The sequence below is a fragment of the Bactrocera oleae genome, chromosome 4, assembly GCF_042242935.1.
Source record: "Bactrocera oleae isolate idBacOlea1 chromosome 4, idBacOlea1, whole genome shotgun sequence".
Classification (NCBI taxonomy): Eukaryota; Metazoa; Arthropoda; class Insecta; order Diptera; family Tephritidae; genus Bactrocera; species Bactrocera oleae.
In genome coordinates this window covers 52,759,002-52,774,631 of record NC_091538.1, presented here as the reverse complement: position 1 = coordinate 52,774,631, position 15,630 = coordinate 52,759,002, and the positions used below count along the sequence as shown (strand labels likewise).

At 30.0% G+C, this 15,630-nt stretch overlaps 1 protein-coding gene and 1 long non-coding RNA gene across 6 annotated transcripts in view; both read right to left on the bottom strand.

Moving 5' to 3' along the window:
- The window catches only part of LOC106622162 (uncharacterized), a 123,783-nt gene extending 109,567 nt beyond the window's left edge, over positions 1 to 14,216 (bottom strand). Inside the window, exons 1-3 of one of the 4 annotated variants that reach the window (XR_011395906.1) lie at positions 12,761 to 13,046; positions 9,909 to 10,095; positions 8,794 to 8,940 (exon numbers count right to left, since the gene is read on the bottom strand). This is a non-coding gene — a long non-coding RNA (uncharacterized lncRNA). Of the gene's footprint in view, positions 1 to 8,793; positions 8,941 to 9,908; positions 10,408 to 12,760; positions 13,047 to 13,239 lie in introns of those variants that run through there. The other 3 variants (XR_011395907.1, XR_001330942.3, XR_004976625.2) reach the window with 3 other exon arrangements.
- The window catches only part of LOC106623211 (potassium channel subfamily T member 2), a 373,175-nt gene that overhangs the window by 326,079 nt on the left and 31,466 nt on the right, over positions 1 to 15,630 (bottom strand). The window lies entirely within an intron of this gene.

Below are 15,630 nucleotides of genomic sequence, written 5' to 3'. Positions count from 1 at the left end.
TTTTTGTAATGAAACATCGGAGTAAAAGATGCTTTGATGACAAGAAATATGCAAAATAGCCATAAGGATTGTATAATTGATGTCATTTGAGGTTAGAAGAAGTAGAAACTATCAACTATTTTTATCGGCGACTTTTGGTTAAAAGAAAGCCATGTCTCAGATTGATTTTCTAGGCTGAAAGAGAAGAGAAATTTTTTCACGAATACAAAAATAAATATTAAAATTTTATTTGATATCCAAAAACCTGGTCTAAATGCTGCTTCTCACAGCCGTTTAATGGTGCAAATTTCCCTTTTTATTGTATTAACGTAAGTAATTCCAAAATTGACTAAATCAAGAGCCAGTCAAAAAAACCGATAACGCATATGCTTATCCGAGTCACACACCTAACATAGTAAAGTTGCACTCCTTATATAAAAATTAGGGTCATTAACCTTCCTAATAATTTAGTCCTCAAAACAAGGTAATAATAATATCAGAATATCTTTGAAGGCATGAAAATATTCCAAGAAAGAATTTTAATGAATTTTAGGAGAACCTAAAAAGTTACATTACAACATCAGAATTTCAGAATATTGAACATTAAACCCTCTTTTCAACAACTTTTCCCATCAAACGACGGCCTCTCAGCCACAAATTTCCAACTCTAACCAATTAACCATATGGAATGTAAAATTAATTTCATATAACTATTCGAGTTGTTTAAATGTCCGAGTGCCATCAGGAGATTACGTTGAGACAACAAAATTGTCAAGAATATAATTCAATTACATAATTTACTTGCAGATATATACGTATACATACTTATATTTGATATATTTAGAAAATTGATTGATTTTTACAACACTCTCCTCAAATGTATGTAAGTGAATAATCGATTGAGTACACAAAGCCTTCATTTGTCAAAATTTTAAAATGTCAAGTTTTATCCCTTCTCATGCAAATTGACTTTTTCATTGCTGTTTAGGTTAGAATTTGCATACTTTTAGGAGCACTTTACTTTCATTACTCAAGGGCTTTGCTGTCATTGAAATTTATATTTGCTAAATGGTACGATTATAAAAATCATGAAAATACTTATTTTGTTAAACAATTCATGCGGTGGGTGGAAACATATTTTGACTGAACTCAAGTGCTTTTAAAAATTGTCATATAAAGTCTATTGTGAAATTTTATCAAGCCACACATCAACAATTACACTATTTATTAATGCTTTGAGCACAAAAATGCATCAAATGGAAGTCACAAACGAACAATTGTTCAACGCTTATTATGCGCCAATACAGAAGGGTCGCACTAATTTAAGCCACTCGTGAAGGCTGCCAAGCCACGATTCTTCTGTTGTATAATTGTTTGCTTCTTTGGAGAAAAGACGCCATTAGAATAAGGTTACTGTTTACTTCAACGTTACAAACACCGTATGAATATTTGTATAACATATGTATATAAGGAAATGTGCTATACATTACATTAAGATGAAATATTAAGACAATCCAAAATTAAATACGTACATATAATATTTTAATACATATTAAAAAACAAATATATACTGTTTAAATACACGTATAATCACATGCATGTTTCATATCACGGAAAAGTTAAGAATTCGAAAAATGTAAGCACTCCAATAACAAACTACTTAACTTTTTCGAACCTCTATTAATTAAGTGACCAATATTGTGTGCCTTAAGGTTAAAATTGTATCGACAATTTTTAAACTTTTTTTCCGTAAAGCTGATTGTCGGACATAGCTCATTATTAACTCGCCGAATATTGATTTCTAACCAATCTTATTAAGCATGAATCCCTAACTTGACATAACCGCTCAAAAATTAGTCAAGCGGAGTCAAATCACTAGATCTACATAGCCAATTGAAACCCCGTTTCTTGTGGCAGCTGAAGTTCTTTCCAACAAAGTAATGATCTCATGCACTGCATAAAGTTTAGACGTTTAAAATTGCCGGTAGACCTTATAATTGGAAATAAGGTGGGCCCTAGACAACGTCTACATGCAAATCACACCAGAGGCTAACCTTTTTTTTATTTCCACAACAAATACAAATATTTTGCTGAGGATGATTTAACGGTAAAAATATATTTGTGGACTTGTGAAACAGTACAATATTTAAAAGTGATTTTTCACGAATTTTATACATTGTTCCAATATGGGTCTTTACATGGTTATGGTTGGCAACTAAGTATATGCGGATTTCACTCATAGATGGCTTCAGTTGAATTTTTAGGTTTGCTGGCGTAGTTCAAATGTAAAGCACATTTTGTTATTTGATAGTTGGCAATTCAGCTGTCAATCAGTAAAAAAAAGTTTTGATCGGTTGCGTAGTTTTCTCGTTTGGCGTTCGTTGAAAAATGGAAGATCGAAAGGAACATTTTCGTCAAATTTTGCTTTTTTATTTTCGCAAAAGGAAAAACGCATCGCAAGCTCACAAAAAGTTATGCGGTGTTTATGGCGACGAAGCCATAAATGAACGGCAGTGTCAAAATTGGTTTGCCAAATTTCGTTCTGGTGATTTTTCACTCAAAGATGAAAAACGCTCTGGTCGTCCAGTTGAAGTTGATGACGACCTAATCAAAGCAATAATCGATTCGGATCGTCACAGGACAACACGTGAGATTGTAGAGAAGCTTCAGGTATCACATACATGCATTGAAAATCACTTAAAACAGCTTGGCTATGTGCGAAAATCGATACATGACATTTTTGAAACGAATGATAACGGGCGATGAAAAATGGATTGTTCACAATATCGAGCGGAAAAGATCGTGGAGCAGGCCAGGTGAACCAGCTCAAACAACAGCAAAAGCTGGTATTCATCAAAAGAAGGTTTTGTTATTAGTTTGGTGGGATTATCTACTTTGAACTCTTACCACCCAACCGAACAATCAATTCTGTTGTCTACATTGAACAACTAACGAAATTAAACAATGCAGTTGAAGAAAAGCGGCCCTGATTCAGGTTTTTACTAATAAAAACCAGAAGTTTTATGAACGTGGGATTATGATGCTAAAATGAATGATGCATGAAAAAATTGTCTTTGATTTTTTAAAAAGAATCCGCAATTACTTAGTTGCCAACCCAAACTAACTTTGACAGCTAGTTTGTCAGCAGATTTGACAGTTACGCATGCCTCCATGAAATTAAATTTATTTAAAAGAATGGCTCTAAAATGGCACCCGATATATTTTAGAAACGATTATACGAAAATGCAATTTTTATTCTCAACTTTTCGAATGCCACAAATTTCAAGTTACTCATAACTAACAGTTCATACGAATAAACTATGAATCACTGCTATCTAAAAGTTAGCTTCGATAAAAAATTTGATTTTCTGCCAAACAACTTTTTAATGGAACGTGAGTGATTTGTAGAACTGAGTGAACAGTTATGCAAAACTATTCTCAAACAATAATGTAAAATACTAAAAGTTTGTCTGTAGGTATTACAGGTGTGTAGTCAAAGCTAACTGTATATTATATTATACTTGTATAGAGAAATACGTATGTTTGCTTGCAGTTGGGCATTAGTACATCTATGATTACTTTTGTGGCAATAAACAATTTTAATTTGCTTTCATGCTTGATTGATTTGAAAAGGAAAAAGAAAAATACCTTCACATATGATTATCGCATAATACAAAATGTTTTTCACACACTCGTACATACTATATATATTTATCGTATCTGACTGTAGCTGGTATCAGGCGAAAGAAAAAGTTGCATGTGAACAAATTGTGGAAAGAAACTTTAGAAACCTGTCATTCCATCGAAGTCATACATGCAATGCATTCAGCTTTTGAGCGATTTCGGACATACATATGTATATGCAAGTGCTTAACGAGTTGCTTTTCTTTTGGAGAAAAATCTTTCTAATTAGATCAATAATTGGCAAATGAGGGAAATTCGAAGTGATGAGTAAGTTTGGCATTGAAAATTGAAAAACTGCTAGAAATACATTTATTGGATAGAAAAGCTTATTAAACTCTTAACTACGTTATAAAAAAAATATTTTGCAGCACTCATTGTGACAAAAATGAGTGAAACATAGGGGTTAATCTCAAGGGTTTCGAACGAAAATAAAAAGCTGGGAAATTCAAAATAATTATCTGAAAGTGTAAATATATGTAAAACAAAATTTGGCTTACTACTTAACCCTTTATTAATTAGTTGAAAATAATGACGTGAAAAATGACACAATCAACTTTACCTTAAAGGTCGAAAAGCTTAAATTATGTGTGTTACGGTAAAGAATATTGCTTTGACTCAACATTAATAGGCTTTGAAAAGCAACAAAATTCCTTCAAATTGCAAATATTTAGATGCTATCTGATGATGCCACCGGTTTGAAATTGCTGCACATATATGTATTTTTTTACGGCTTTAGCGTTTAGTTAAAACATGTTGGAATAAATTTGAAAATAATTTCAGTAACGAGTTGCCACATATTTCAAAATTGTAACGTATTTAATAAATATAGTATTACAATAATTAATAAATTTAATATGCCTTGACACAACATTATTAGGTTTGGAAAGTAAGAAATTTCTCCCAAAGTACAAATATTTAAAGCTTTCCTTGGGTTATATAATTTGCAAAAAACATGCATGAAGCAAATAATTCCTGATTCATTTAGCCTAAGCGGCATTAGCAGCAATTTATATAACAAAAAAAAATAACCGAAAAAATTGTATAAAGCTTTCGTTTACATAGCGTGTAACATTTTAATATAATATTTAGATTGTTGCCACCTATTTAAAATTTCAAAAGCAAATATATGTTAATGAAAGACTGCAACAGTAACGCCAAACTAAAGACAACACAGAATTTAAAGTTACAAATATTTAGAAGTGTTGCCACCTGTTCGAAATTTTTACATTAAAAAATTTATATAAGAAAGAAATACTGCAATATAAAGATTTAAAAAAAATGTATTGTTTAAAATCGTTTAAACGGAGTTGCCACTATTTTAAATTTTACTTGGAAGTAATTATTATTTTTTAATTACCATAGATGTGGTATCCAATAAGATATATTATTACATATTTTAATATTTTTTATTAATTTTTCGGCTTTATATGGTAGTTTTACTCAGCAAATATTGAAAGAGTGGTACTTGAGTATTATTTTATTTATAAATCACGTCTAAAGTAAAGTTCTCAATACAGTTCTAAAAATTACTTAGAATATAGCAAATTTCCATAATGGTTTTTCAAATATATGCAGCAAATTTTCCAAAAAAATATTAAAAAATGAAAGCTCATTCGAAATTCTTCTAATGGATGACATACAAACACATACTCGTACATATTTATTAAAAATATGTATGGAAAATAAAGTATTTTCTTTAAAAATATATCTGTTTTCAACCCGCGACTGATTATGAAAATGATTTCGTATATTATATTATACCTACCACTACCCAAAAGCAAAAACTAATACAAATAAAATCTGAACTTGTTTTTAGCTCTAAATAAACTTAAATCTGGTAGAAGTAGTGCGTTGACTTCATTTAAGCTTAAAGTCGTTCACATTTCCCTTACTTCCTCTATATCCAACAGATTCTCTTATTTATTTTGTTTTCTTTCATGCATGTATGTAAAATAAAAAATAAAGAAATTTCTACATACTCGTATATATAAATATATTTCCCCCTGAATTTTTGCATTCACGAATTTCGATAGATATTCAGGAGCATTATCACTCAGCAAAGAGCGACACTCGAGAGATAACCTAATGGAAAAAAAAAATTTCAAATAAAACCCAAATCCACTTTTATATAATACACTTGTACATTTGTGGGTGGGTATATACATAGTAGTGAAGGAGTAGATGGGTAAATATATACTTCATTCAAGGGAGCAGTGCAATGGTCAGTGATGGGTTTCACTCTTCCTAAGTAAATTCGTAAATAATTCATTAGCGCGCTTGGGAAATTAAAGTATTTTTATATTGCATTAATTGTCGTAAATAAATTAGAGCGAATAAAAGTTGAAAACAGGAGAAGGAATAGTTAAAATGAAGGAAATATTATTTGGTGTGTTTATTAGTGCGTATTTTAGTTGCATTTGTAAACAAATGTAGGTAATTTCCCACTTTGTATGGGTTAATGATCTTCAACTAGCTCAGTGCAGCATTTTTCGGGTCTACGAAATTTAGTCAGTCAGTTTATTATAGTCGGTCGGCTGTAGAAGCTCGTTCAAGTATCTAGTAGAAATGTATGGGCCAATTATATTACTAACATATAATATATATACTTGTATAAAGTAGTCGGGGTACAAAACTGTATGTGTTACTGCGGAAGGAAGTACTAAAACTGTGGAGAGGGTATTTTCAGGTCTACCTTCTGAGTCTTGGTTATACGTCGGTAGAAGGTAAGTCATCTCAGAGAGAGATATTCACTTCCTGACCCTTTACTTGTAGTTTGAGTCGAGTGAAAACTTACTAGAAGCTGAAGCAATTTATTTAACATATTCTAAAAACTAAATATTTCTAAAACATATACAGGCATGATCAAGGGAACTCATTGGTAGCCTAAGCTTCGTCATGCAAGCTATGCTTTGAGAGCTACTACTACAAGTACTACTACCAACTCTAAGTACTCATTTAATCATGATTAAGCAATTTTTCAAGATATTAAGAGACAAACTTTCAACTTTTCTTTAAATTTATATTGCGTGCGAAATTTTTGGTTTTTTTTTTAATAAAATATAATATTTTAGAAAATGATTATTTTTCACTTTCTTCACCAGCATTTCTTTTATTTCAATAAATGTATAAAAATCGCACTAAATGATAAATCAATGAAAAAATCTATTTTCAAAGTCTTCAAACAAACTGCTAGCCTATTTAATCTATTTATGACTGATACTTCTAATGTTACAAACCAGAAACATTTTTATAGAGTAAAGAATAAAATTAATTATGCAATGTATTTTTATATAAAATATTATAAAGATCAAATTCCTCTCTTTATAATCACCAATTAGAAATCGTAAGCTAAAAATAATTGCACCAACGTCTCTGCTCTAATCTCTTATATTTATGTATTTAAAATTATGCTAAGAAAAGCCACTTCAGTGGCACGCGCAGCGCCTACCGCCATTAACGGTCTTTTTTTATATTTGCGCATAAATTTAGATTCGCTTTCCGTGAAACGTCGAGTTACGAAAGCGATGAGTTGCCTGTTTGAGTTGAAAGGTGACGTGTTATGTAGGTGTGGCTGCTTTTTTAAACACCATGCTAGTTCTAATTATAATGCTATTTAGTTATGTAGTAATAATAGATATCTTTAATTTTTTATATCATAATTAACAATTTTGTTTATATTTCTTTTTAATTATTATTATAATTTTTTTTTTAAGATTTTTTTGATGAATAAGTTAGATTTTTTAAATTTTTTAATATTATATGTTTATCTAAAGTTTTTTAAAATTTTAAAAAGTTTTCCATAATGTTTTAATAAACAGCCACTACATATATTTGAGTTAATTTATTTTAAAATTATTTTACCACAAAATGTCAAATAAAAAATATTTTTTTTTTTTATATATTTGATACATTTTTCATATCTTTATTTATTTCGTTCTTTTATCGAGTAGTAAAATTTCTTTTAATTTTTGTGTATGCTTTTATACGAAAAATTTTTATCTGCTTTTTTAATAGTTTTTGTTAGAAAAAATATAACTATAAAAAAGTATAATATAATAATAATAAAATATATTTATCATCTATTTAATTACTTGTTCTTTAATTTTACATTCAATATATTTTTTTAATCTTTTTGTATGTTTTTAAGAATTTTTTTTTCCATGCTTTAGTTTTTTTTTTGTGTGTTTTAATTTAAATTTAATCACTTTGATTTTATATGTTAGATATTAAAAATATGAAAACTTTTTGTTCACTATTTTTATTTAATATTTACAATATATACTTTTACAGTATATTACCTATTTTTAGTATCTTCTTTGATTAAATATATTATATATTACAAAAAAAAGACACTATAAGTTAAATGCGCACAAAGTTTTTAATATTTTAGTTGAAAACATTTTTAAATTTAACCTTACTTTTTGTATTACAATTTCTCAATTTTATTAAAATATTTAATACATTTTGTTTCTTTAATTTTATTTTAATTTAATTTTTGAGAAAATAAGTTCACTTTTTTTCGGAATGGACAACTTTTTCATTTGAGGAGATACCCTTATGAAATTTAGCATGGAATATTTTCCAAGGCAAAGCGGCAATGTCTGAAGAAATTGTTCAGATCGGATAACTGTAGCACATAGGCGCCATACAAACTGAACGTTCTGTATCAAGTACCTGTTTGGAAATCTTCTAGATTTCACAAGATATATTCACGAAATTTGGCATGGATTATTTTACGGTACAATCTTCGAAGAACTTTTTAAGATCGGACCGCTATAGCATATAGCTTCCATACAACCTGACCGAGTTCAAACGTACAAACTATACGATCGGAATCAAGTTCTTGTATGTAAAAATTTTTCGTTTGACGAGATGTCCTCACGAAATTTGATATAAATTATGGTTTGAGATATTATACTTATTTACACATATCTATTAATTATGATTTTTTAATATTATATTATTATTATGATTATTAATATTTTTAGTAATTTTTTATTATTACTGTTATTTTAAATTTTTTGCATTTTAATCTCTCTTCACTCTTCTCTGCTCAAATGATCTTCAAACAAGCAACTCAAACCCGCTTTCCACAAATTTTACAACAAAATTCAGAAGAAATAAGCTTACCTTAAGCCACACTATTTTTTTATTGTTATTGATTATGTTAGCACTTTTCGTTGTGAAATATCAGCATCACATTATATTTACACATATATTTTTACGCGCCGCCGACTTTTTGCTTTCTGCTTTCTGCTGCTAAATTTTACACGTTCACTAGAAAGAATATTGTATGTTCACATATACTTATAGCTTTGTATGTCTAACCATATCCTTATTGATTGGGTTATTTGATTATTCTACAAATGATGCCTGGCGGCGCGAAAGGGTACACGCCAATGCAACACATATTCACAACAACAAATGAAAGTTCTAATGTGTTTTATATATTGTTTATACAGCTTGTTGCTGTATGGCACAAAAACAAAAAAAAAACACACGGAGAACAAGCAACGTTGTATGGAAATTTCGAAGACCTTTCCTCATATGAATGTTGGTAAGTGCACACACATACATATACAAATTTATGCAACAGTTCACTAAAAAATAATAAAAAATAACAGTTAGACACACAAACAGTCACTTTTGAGTATATGCGCATGAAGCAGGCACCCGTGGCATAGCAAGAAATCGAAGCCAGTACGTGCATTTGCCGCATATCGGATAGCCCGGGCGTATGAGTAACCAAGAAAAATATGTGAGCATAATATTTCCGCACTTGTCATGTGTGTGAATGTTACAATTTCTTGCTTTATTTACTACCGCGTACGTGCCTTACGAGCGCACATATGTCTACATTATATATATATATACTTGAGGGACTTACATATATACAACTATGCACACTGCTGTTATTTGCTCTTGAACTTATAAAATCTCCATTGGGTTTTTCACACATCAAGCTGATTTATATCTTATTTATGTATGTCGTTCCTTTTTTTGCGCTTTATTTATTTTCACCGTTATTTGATAGTTTCATGTTTATTTATTTATTAATTCCACCTTTGTTACCAAATGTCAACAGCGTTTTCGGTGTGACCAATGGAAAGTTCATAAAATTTCCTAAACTTATTTGCTCTTGTGCATATATATATATGTGTGTGTGTGTTTACACTTGCCACCTTTCGAAAATTCTACTAACGTGGGTCGCAACAGCTGCCATTGCCATGTGGCAGCGCACTCACCGTATTCCGTTAGTTTACTTCCGGTGTTTTGGACGGTTGCGGAAGTCACACCGCGCACATTTCGGTAATGGACGGTACACTTATACATTTATTTGGTGGAAGCTAGTTGCTGCAAGCAGCGCTTGTAATAAGCAACTGAGCTCACTTGGTATGAGTGGCCATTTAAAGTGTTCTTAAATGACTTTGGCTGCGTATTTTGAACAAGTTTTGAACTTTAATATTACAAATACTTTTACGCTTTTATTTCATTAGCAAAAAAAGTTTTACTTTTATATACAAGTATGTGATAAATTGTAATTATTAGGCTTTATAGTGTATTATTGTGCAACAAAATATTTTATAAAGATTTGCTTGTTGCATGATATATTTATTTAGAATTTGCAAATTTATTTATTTTTTTCTGTTGTTCAAGAATATTTAGTAAAGACTTAAACCACTGATCGTGACAGTTTGGACACATACCACAATTATAAAAAAGAGTTTAGTAAAGCTCTGGAACTAGTAAATATATTTCATTGAAATAAAGAATTTAGAGATTTGCCTAAGCTAACAAAAATAACTGCATTTTTTTGAAAGAAGAAGTAGGAAAAAGTTATAAAAATGTGTTGTATACGCTACACAATATATATAGCTTTGATAGTGAATTTCTCAGTTGTCTTTCAATGATAAACATTTTTTTTTTAATTTTTAACTTTAAAGTCAAAGAGTAGAAAAATATTAGAGAACAATTATTCACGGCTAACCCGCTCGCTTATATATTAGGCATATACGAGTACATACATCTTCAACAGTTAAAAGACTGCTTTGCTTTTAGAAAATATTGTTTATCCCATAGAAGCTATGGTTGTTTGAAGGCTGTGACGCCTTCTCTTGATATTATTTGCTTTCTTAAAGAAAAAACTTTGCAGCATATACTCGCCTCCACTAAGATCTGGTGAGGATATAGATTACTAGCTTGTATTATTTTATCTTTTTAGGTATTTTTACATAAAATATCGCCTTTTGAAATTTTATTTATAAAAACTATGTGTAGAAAAACAAAAATAATTTTTCCCAATACTCATGAATATTATTATATTGTAATATTTTAATTTTTTTTTCTTGCACTTTTTTAAGATATTTATAGCTTCTCATTGATATTTATATTTTTATGATTTCCCCAATTTATTATTCTATTTTGTCATTTATATTGCTGACTTATTAATTTTGTTAAACAGTGCTTAACTTGAAAATAATTTTTTGTCGAAAAATTAAATAAAAATATTTTTATTATAGAGTCATGACGAATTATTAAAAATCTATAAAAAAAAAATTTTTATATTTTTTTTGACCTTTACTATAAACTTTCGTCAATATTGTATTATTGGCGAACTATTAGTCTCCGATATGGCGGGGTTTTGGGATCTGATATGTATATAAATGATCAGCGTGACGAGCTGAGTCGATTTAACCATGTCAGTCTGTCTGTATATACACGAACCAGTCCCCCAGTTTTTGAGATATCGATTTGAATCTTTGCACACATTTTTTTCACCTCAAGAAGCTGCTCAGTTGTCGGAACCGCCGATATCGTACCATTTTAACGTATAGCTGTCATATAAACTGAACGATTGGAATTAAGTGCTTGAATAAAAAACTTTTTTTATTTGACGAGATATCTTTACGAAATTTGACAGCAGTTATTGTCTAAAACAATAACGCAATCTCCGATGAAATTGTTCAGATCGGATAATTATAGCTACCATAAATATGGAAAAATCGGAAACAAGTTTTGACTTGGAAATAATTTTTATTATTTTATAAAAAACAATTTTGTCCTTTACTTTTATTGGTTTTATTACTTTTTATTTATTAATTTAATATCATTTATTAGTTTTATTTAAGTTTATTACACACTCAGTTATTTTTATTATGTTTAGTTGGTGTTGACTGATTTAATGTTTGTCATTTCATTCACTCTTTTTTATATTTATTTTTAATTATTATATTTTAAAATAGGAGAGTAAAAGTATCTCACGAAATCTTTATTAAATACCTAAATATCATTTTAATGTTTATGTTTATTGCATTAGAAAATATTGTTTTTTTTTACAATTCAAAAATGTTTTCATTTATGCTTGGGTTCATCGAAATATTTATTATTGATTTTTATTTCTTTATTTTTTATTCGAAAATTTTAATTTTTGTACTAATTTACTCAAGATAAGGGATATGCATTTATATATATTATCTCATTTATTGGTTCCAAATTTTGCATTTTGCTAAAGTATTATTTTTTTCAAACTTATATATATTCAAAAGATTTTTAATTAAAAACTTAGTAATAATAAAACAAAATGGGTTAAAAAAATATATAAAATATCTTTGCTAATTTTTTTTTAAGTTATAAGTAAAAAGTTTATGAAATCTCCAAGTTTTTTTTATTAATATTTTGACCAATTTTTATATAATATTTAGTCTTATATATCTTTATAACATTTTTTTATTAACAACTTAGTAATATTAAATGAAAATGGGTAAGAAAAAAATTTTTTTTAATCATTATTAAGAATGTAACAAATATTAAAATATTTACAAAAAAAAAATAGATCAAACATTTTTTTACATGAATTTATATTCGTTATAAATTGGCCTTCAATTTGAGGTATTATTAAAAATTATTATATTACTTCTTTTTGAGAAATTAATTTCATGAAAAATTATTATTATGTTATATATTTTTGTACGATATTAATTAATTGATTATAAACTTTTTTTATTATTTTAATTAAATTAAATTTTGAAATTATTTAAACGAATCATAAAAATTTGCTTTTTTAGCAATGCTTTGACCACCATTTTTTAATTCTTACCCAAACTTTGTTTGATTCGTGCTTAATAAATTCCCTAATTTCAGTCCTGCTTAGCAATAATTTACAAATTCCCCGAAAAACGGTGCATATTATATACAGTTCACCAGCAAACTAGCATATTTATCAAAATTCATATTAAAGTAGTTATGGACGTAACTAACGGTATTTTTTAAGAAGGTTTTGCATATATACATATATGTGATGTTTATAAAATTTATAGCACAGGATGCAATTTATTTTTTATTTTTTTACAGTTATATTTTTATTGAATTTCATAAGTTTTACAGCGGTCTGATGGACTAGTATGATATATACAAAGTATTTTTATGGAAATTGCAGAAATGTATATATATATATGTTATATATATTTTATTATTATTGCTTATTACATAAATATTAAATTTCTATAATTTTAGTGTAAATTAATTTAATTGTTTTTTTTTGGTTTGTAAATTAAAATTTTCGTTACTCGCACACACTTCAAAACTAAATTTGTAGCACTTTTATTATTTGTTGTTGTTTTGCTTCTTCACACAAAAAGATTCCAGCAACCACAGCCGCATTCAAATGCCAGTTAACGAATCGTGCCCACCTATTATATATATATGTATGAGTGTGTGTGTGGGGGTCTCACTTAATTTAAGCTGTTCTGCTGACACTGCACACGTCCCCGCCCCGCTTTCTCTACTTAATCACATTCGACTGCGCGCTCTCACTTCCACTTCCGTTTGCATTTGCTTCGCAAGCCTTTCTTCCGTTCGCCGTTCACCGTTCACGCTTCACTAATGTCCACACCGAAATCCGTTAACCCGTCAAATGTCCGACCACCGCTCACACGTTACACACACACGCAGGCACGCACGCTCGCTTGCATACACTAGAAAACCCGTTAACTTGTCGTCACACTGAGCGATCGTCATCAATTTCGACGCGTTTTTTTTCCTCTAACGGTACTCGCAAATTTAATTAGAATTTTTCGAGGGGGGTTAACACGTAACGGCGTAACAGCGTAATTGCGTTTAAGTAGCGCGCGTCGTTATCCGCTCTAGTCCGTTACAACGAGACTCACATGTTCTGTGGACCACGTATAAAAACAAACTGACTCCGACTCCACGGACACAATGTGACACAAACAATTTACGCTTCGGCTTTTTCACGATTCGTTGACTTGGCAGCAGATTCGTAAGTTAGTTCGTGCGCTGCTTCGTACGCTCGTTTTGTTGTAAGTGAATTGCTGTTTTTGTTTTTTCGGTAACTTTTTTATTGTTGTTCCTCTTCTTATTATTATTCTTCCGATTACGTTTGCTGTGTAAGCTGAAAGTGTCTTGTAAGCGGCACACACGGTTGGTAACGGCAATAGTCGTGGCTTTGACTGTGGCTAAGGCTGCGACAGACGCGCCAGGCTCCGCGCCATGCGCACCGCCAACAGCCAGCAGCCAACAGTCGCACGTTCGCGGTTGCAATCTGCTTAGAGGTGGTGTTGCAATTGTTCGGTTTTGCCGGTGAGAGCTTACTGTTAACGGCCGCTGTTGTCCGATATGTTAACTAACAGCGCAGAATATGGACTGCATGTCTTCATATTACGTTATGTTAACTCCTCTTAGGTGCGAAGGTCCTTTGCGCTGTTAGAAAATTTGTTCTACATGTTTTATACATGACCGCATTGAAAGCTTTCTGTAAGCTTTTTTGCTTCTAAGGGTAAGAGAGTTTGCGCAAATGAGCTCTCTTATTTTCAAAATATAGCTGTGTGGATTCTATGTTAAGTGTTTTAGAACTTTAGTACTTTGTTAGTATGCGGAGTATTACTAAAGTTTAAAATTAAGGTAATGCGCAAGCTTCCTTAATATGCCTTGCATCGTAGAAGAAGTCTTGCAAAGTTATATAGCGGATAGACGAAGGATTATCTACTTTATAAATATCTTCATTCAGACAATCGACGAGCAAACTCCTGAGAATTAAATCATTTTATGGCAGCTATATGCTTTAGTTGTTTGATATCGGCAGTTCCGACAAATGAGCAACTTCTTGGTGAGAAAAGAACGGGTGCAGAATTTCAGGATGATATCTCAAAAACTGAGGGACTAGTTCGCCTATATACAGACAGACAGACGGACATACTGAATCAACTCAGCACGTCACACTGAACATTTTTATAATTTATAGGGTCTCTAATGTTTCGTTTTGGGTATAAGAGATCGTGACAGACTTAATAAACCCTATATAACAACAATACAAATTTTCCGACGGTAAACGAATAAAAAGTGTAATACATAATTTTAATTCCTTGCAACATTTTGATTTTCTTTTATAAAGCAACCCCATATCAATTGACATGTAGCCCAAATTTTATCCAATATAACTTATCGAATTCGCATATCTAATTCGATATTGAGTATAACATAAGTTTAGTGTGTATACTAATTCACGATAGAACAAATCTTTAAAGTTTTTGATCAGTCAAAGCTAAGATTTATCTAAACACAAATTATAACCATTATTAAGTTGTATATTAAAGAAAAATAATCGATGTTATGATATGTTGCCTACATTTAGGTGCTTATATGAAATAGCTTATCAAAGTCGCACACTATTAACGATATTTCAGAAAAGATTTTTAAAGATTTTGTTCATCTAAAGCAAATATTTTTTTAAGAATATTTAGTTGAACCATTTGCAGCAATAATAATTTATGTGACACGTTGCCTACATTTGGGCACCGCTATAATAAAACTCATCGAAGTCGTATACCTAGTTTCGAGTTACTGCCGTTTTAAAGGTCGATAGGGGGTAAAAAAATGGTATGAAAGCTAAAATTATTACATGTAATTAATGATTTGAGTTTAAACTTTTTACCTTTAGCTTAGTTTAAT